Raw genomic sequence first — 6,132 nt, 5'->3', positions numbered from 1 at the left:
TCAACTAGCCAACCAGCCAACCATTCAACCAGCCAACCATTCAACCAGCCAACCATTCAACCAGCCAACCAGCCAACCATTCAACCAGCCAACCATTCAACCAGCCAACCATTCAACTAGCCAACCAGCCAACCATTCAACCAGCCAACCATTCAACCAGCCAACCATTCAACCAGCCAACCAGCCAACCATTCAACCAGCCAACCATTCAACCAGCCAACCATTCAACCAGCCAACCATTCAATCAGCCAACCATTCAACCAGCCAACCATTCAACCAGCCAACCATTCAACCAGCCAACCAGCCAACCATTCAACCAGCCAACCATTCAACCAGCCAACCATTCAACTAGCCAACCAGCCAACCATTCAACCAGCCAACCATTCAACCAGCCAACCATTCAACCAGCCAACCATTCAACCAGCCAACCATTCAACCAGCCAACCATTCAACCAGCCAACCATTCAACCAGCCAACCATTCAACCAGCCAACCATTCAACCAGCCAACCATTCAACCAGCCAACCATTCAACCAGCCAACCATTCAACCAGCCAACCATTCAACCAGCCAACCATTCAACCAGCCATCCATTCAACCAGCCAACCATTCAACCAGCCAACCATTCAACCAGCCAACCATTCAACCAGCCAACCATTCAACCAGCCAACCATTCAACCAGCCAACCATTCAACCAGCCAACCATTCAACCAGCCAACCATTCAACCAGCCAACCATTCAACCAGCCAACCATTCAACCAGCCAACCATTCAACCAGCCAACCATTCAACCAGCCAACCATTCAACCAGCCATCCATTCAACCAGCCAACCATTCAACCAGCCATCCATTCAACCAGCCAACTTTCCATAAAGGTTCAAGCATCGTGCATCTCTGTGGAATACATTATCTCCGGACATCTCCTAACTTAACTGTATATAGAAATTTAGATTGTCGCGAACGTGACTTAAGACACAGTGAGCGGTATTGAGATGTTTCGCCCGCCAAGGTCCCCTGATGAGTGAGATGTCTCATTACTAGATGTTCTAATGATGCATTTCGGTGCAGAGAAATGATTTCCTTCGTTCGTCTGTCTGAAAATCCTTAATTGAAAACCTTCCTCAGGTGAGGAGATGATAGGAAATGACCAATATTTCTGTACTGTGTGTGTCCTCACCTATTTGTACTCAGCAGGGGTTGATTCGTAGCTCCTGGCCCCGCCTCTTCTCTGGTCACAACTAAGTTCACTCTCTCCCTACTCCAAGAGATTTATCATACCTCTTCTTAAGGCTATGTGTTGATCCTGCCTCCACTATATCACTCTCCATATTGTTCCACTTTCTGACTACTCCATAACTGAAGAAATACTTCCTAACATCCCTGTGATTCATCTGTGTCTTCAACTTCCAACTGTGTCCCCTTGTTGCTGTGTCCCATCTCTGGAACATCCTGTCTCTGTCCACTTTGTCAACCCCTCTCGGTATTTTAGACGTCGTTATCATGACCTCCCTATCCCTCCTGTCCTCCCGTGTCGTCAGATTGATTTCCCTTAACCTCTCCTCGCAGGACATACCCCTTAGCACTGGCACTAGTCTTGTTGCAAACCTTTGCAATTTCTCTAAATTCTTGATGAGCTTGACCAAGTGTTGGTTCCAGACTGTGTGTATTCACCTATTTGTGGTTGCAAGGGTCGAGTCACAGCTCCTGGCCCCGAGTCACAGCTCCAATGTGTGTGTGCGTGCGTGTGTGTATGCATAGGCATAAATGCATACAAGCATGTACGTATACATAAATAAGATGACATAAAATTGATAGATGGAGAAATAAACGGGTGAATAACATAACAGAAAAAAAAACTCAAACTACCACAGAAATAAAAATTAAGACATTTAAAAGAAAAAGTTTGCAAGGTATTGCGACGAACTTCCAGTAATGTTTCTTTACTCAACGATTTATTGATTTATCATCGTATTAATTTATCGACGAATGTTGAAGCACTATATAAAAAAAACACTAAGTCTTTCCTAGAGTATAAAAACATCGGAATTGTTCATTTTTTTCATATAAAACAAATGCCGGTTATTCATGGCTACGATATTTAGTGAATGACTGATCATAAGATCCATAAATTAAGTTAGTCGCGTCTTTGCTAGGTTTTATAATACTCAGAATCACTTACAACTTCAAAATATTAGATACCTGTTCCACTAAAAGTTGTTTTTATCGTCAATAAGAGAAGAAAATGTGTGCGGAAGTTACTGTTTAGTCCGAATGCGACGCGGCGTTGGCTTCGGCTTCAATTTTTCCTTTCAACCTGCCATTTCTTCTAACTGGGGCAAAGGAGAAACTGATTTACACAACCATTACTTAATTTTCTTCGCATTTATCCACTGGATACCAAGAAATTCTTCGAGATTATCGGGCTTTGGCAAATTTCTCAAACACACATGGTGCGAGAGGGAAACGGACAAGCCAGTTTTCGTACACAATTCCCCACGTGGCTCCGAAATTTTGCGGGACGTTCAAAATTATTAAGTGAATGTTTTCTTCTCACATTCTTCATTGTTTCATATGTGAAAGTGTTGAAAGTGTTGAATAGAAAGTTGAAGGCATGACGTTCACTTATGTTACATTTTTTCTTCAGTTAAACAAGTACGCGAAAACTGAAAGAGATGCATTTAGAGAGGTTAGTCCCAGAACTAATCTTTATAATTGAAATATTATTCTTATTTGGTTTTATTAATGAGAGGGGAGTACCCTAAATGCGTAGGGGGTCATATAGCACCTGGGGAGGGGAAATGGGAGGAAGTCACTTTCCATCCAGGAAAGGGGAAGGATAAGTCCAGTTCCAGCCTCGAGGCATCTCCCTTATTGGAGATTACAACTGAAGGTGAGAAGTGAAACCCCTCACGGGAAACTGAAACCCGCTGGAGGAAACTCAGTTTCGCTTAAAAAAGTCTCCAAACCAGAAGAGTGAACCTGAAACTGAAATCTAAAACGAAAAAAATAAATAAAACGCGTAGCCTGTCGTATTAACGATAAACTAAATATGTATTTACGCTTTTAATGTTTTGCTTTTGACTTTTTCCGTGACGTTAGAATGTGTAACAGATGAGGAAGATGCAAAATGCAGTATATACGAAGTTTTTTTCGACGGAAACGAGAAATATGCAAGAAAAAGCAATTAATCCGTGAGATTTAATAGAAAGATCCTCAATTCTTCCTTCGATGAGGGGGGCAAAGTTCGTCTGTACTCACCACCAGTGCTGTCGGTGGCTTCTGCAGAAGTCGCTGGCGAAGGAGCGGATGCTAGTATCGCTGTCGGTGTTGGAGATATACTGCCGTAGCGAGAGAGGAAGTGACAAGTGCCAGAGAAGTGCCGGGGAGTGCCTGGGTATGCGTGTGTCGTCGACAGCAGTGCGAGCACTACTGTTGATGCAGCAGGGATGCTCTACACCTTGTCTGGATGGCCTGCCGCCTCTCTTTTGCTCTCTCCGTCTCTCTCTTTTTCTCTTTCGCTCCGCCTCCCGCTCTCTTTCTCTCCCACGCTGCCGAGCCGTCATTCATAGATGCGGCCATGAGGTCACCTCTACCTCACTCACCCGATCTCTCTCTCTCTCTCCCTCCTTCTCTCTTCCTAACCCCCTGCCTCCCTCTGCCTCCTTCTTCCTCTCTCTGCCTCTCTTCCTCTACTCCTTACCCCCCAATTCCTCCATTCCTCTCTTTCTCTCCCCCCTAAGCCTCCATATTCCTTCCCCCCCTTTCTCTCTACCTCCCAACTTTCCCTCCGGTTTGCTGATTCATCTACCCCAAACCCACTCCTCTCTTTGACTTCCTCTGCTTCCCATCCTTCCTCTCCCCCCTTCTCTCACTCTCTCTTCCGACCCCACCTTCGATCTCGTACGCAGACTCGCTCACCCACGCCAGCAGGGCTTGGTCAGGTGTAGCAGGTGTGGGAGGTGTGGGAGGGCTGGTAATCCCACCTTGCAGTCAGACTAACGAAACCTGAAGTACCAACAAATAAAGAAAGTCGTCACAATTACCTTACCAGGAACAACTGGCAAATATTAGATGGCAAGCACCGTGGCGAGGAACTTTGTGGAACTCTCTACTTATAGACAACGTTTCGCCCTCTTTAGAGCTTTACTGAGTTTTATCAAACTATAGCTACTGCGAAATATCTCTAATATCTCAAATAGCTTTCTGCAATTGCGCGTAGTTTATTCTTTAGAAGAGGTCCTTAGACGACGTTTAGGCCCTTCATAGACCATTGACAATAAACAAAACCAGACCTAAATGTCGTTTAAAGTTTCTTCTTTAGACCGTAGGTTGTTCGTGAGTTGTTCCAACTTTTTTTTTCAAGCACGAAGTTGTATATCATCCTCCCGGGTGACCCAGTTCACCCGAGTCCCGGAAATGCCTGTCTAGTACTTGCTTGTCTGGTAAAAATCGGGCATACTACCAATGGGCTGCTACCCTATTCCATGTGAAAGTTACATAGTGCCAACTAAACGACTTCTGTTTCGCAAGTCGTTATGTTTTATTCAATGTTAAGTTCCATCACACGGGATGAGTTTCAAACATAGACGTTGAAATGCGTCAGGCTGAGCTGGGACATTTCGGACTCGTTTGGTGCTCCATCAAGGCTATAGTAGCTGTGGGGGCTTCAAAAGCTTCGCTCCAACAGAGCTGGAGTTACTGTCGCTTGAGAATCACGGTATCTTATGCTAGACTATTCAACACAAAGAAGAATAGTGAAAATTTTACGAAGAAATCACCATCAACACAGCACGGGACAACAGGAACGGTAGATGGGCAGAGAATTCGCAATACATTATAAATGTTTTTATGTATACATGCATATATGTATATATGCAAAACAACCACTCTGAAAGAATAGAGAAATTCCAAGCGCTTTCGTGACTACTCACATTATCAAGGAACTATGAAAGTGAAGCATCCAAGGAAGCTATATAAGGGGTCGGCCAGCACCTCACTATCATATGTATATATGTATATATGCAAACAATCGCAGACAGGCGATCTTAACTATGCAAGACGAGCCACTTAAATCTTTAGCTCAGGTACTTTCACACTTCTCAGTGCGTCATCAGGAGCTATGCAACGTTGCAAGGTTGCAACTGAAGGAAGGGAAGTTTTCTCAGAGAAGTAGCGCAGTGCATAGCTCCTGATGACGCACTGAGAAGTGTGAAAGTACCTGAGCTAAAGATTTCCATCCCCCCGTGGCTTGTCTTGCATATATATGTATATATATATATATATATATATATATATATATATATATATATATATATATATATATATATATAGTATATATATATATATATATATATATATATATATATATGCAGAAATAATACAGATTCGCTGATGCAATTGCTTTTCAACATTTTGCAACTTGAGTAACTCGTCAGGTAGAAGCCTGTGTTTATTTTATTTCTTTCCCATCAAGGTGGGGGAGTGTTAGGGGGAAAAGGTGTGATGCTGGAGAAGGGCTCTTGATCCAATGAACTGGATTTCCCCTACCCCACTTCCATGGATCAGCAATGATTACCTCCTTTCTCAGATTATTTATCAGATTATATAAGTCCCTGGCGGGATTAGCGCATCTACAACATTTGATAAAATACTCTCTCTCTCTCTCTCTCTCTCTCTCTCTCTCTCTCTCTCTCTCTCTCTCTCTCTCTCTCTCTCTCTCTCTCTCTCTCTCTCTCTCTCTCTCTCTCTCTCTCTCTCTCTCTCTCTCTCTCTCTCTCTCTCTCTCTCTCTCTCTCTCTCTCTCTTTCTTTCTTTCTCTCTCTCTCTCTCTGTCTCTTTTCCTCTCTATCTCTCTATCTCTCTCTCTCTCTCTCTATCTCTCTCTCTCTCTTTTTTTCTCTCTCTTTCTCTCTCTCTCTTTTCCTCTCTCTCTCTCTCTCTCTCTCTCTCTCTCTCTCTCTCTCTCTCTCTCTCTCTCTCTCTCTCTCTCTCTCTCTCTCTCTCTCTCTCTCTCTCTCTCTCTCTCTCTCTTCATAAACGAGCCAAGGAATGCTGGAAACTTCTTGCTTATTCTCTACGTAACTGAAAATGAAACATGTTGGCTGAAGAAGTTATGCGCAAAATCAAAACAAAGCT

The 6,132-nt window shown here is 43.5% G+C and overlaps 1 protein-coding gene across 3 annotated transcripts in view; it reads right to left on the bottom strand.

The window, feature by feature from the left end:
- LOC128693160 (synaptogenesis protein syg-2-like) overlaps positions 1-3,414 on the bottom strand; it is a 183,956-nt gene extending 180,542 nt beyond the window's left edge. For all 3 annotated transcript variants that reach the window (XM_070089398.1, XM_070089400.1, XM_070089399.1), the window contains exon 1: positions 3,256-3,414. The gene's annotated coding sequence lies outside the window, so the exon portion shown is untranslated. The remainder of the gene's footprint in view (positions 1-3,255) is intronic.
- Positions 3,415-6,132: the final 2,718 nt, after the last annotated feature.

The sequence above is a fragment of the Cherax quadricarinatus genome, chromosome 28 (assembly GCF_038502225.1).
Source record: "Cherax quadricarinatus isolate ZL_2023a chromosome 28, ASM3850222v1, whole genome shotgun sequence".
Classification (NCBI taxonomy): Eukaryota; Metazoa; Arthropoda; class Malacostraca; order Decapoda; family Parastacidae; genus Cherax; species Cherax quadricarinatus.
This window is presented reverse-complemented; position numbering and strand designations above follow the sequence as displayed.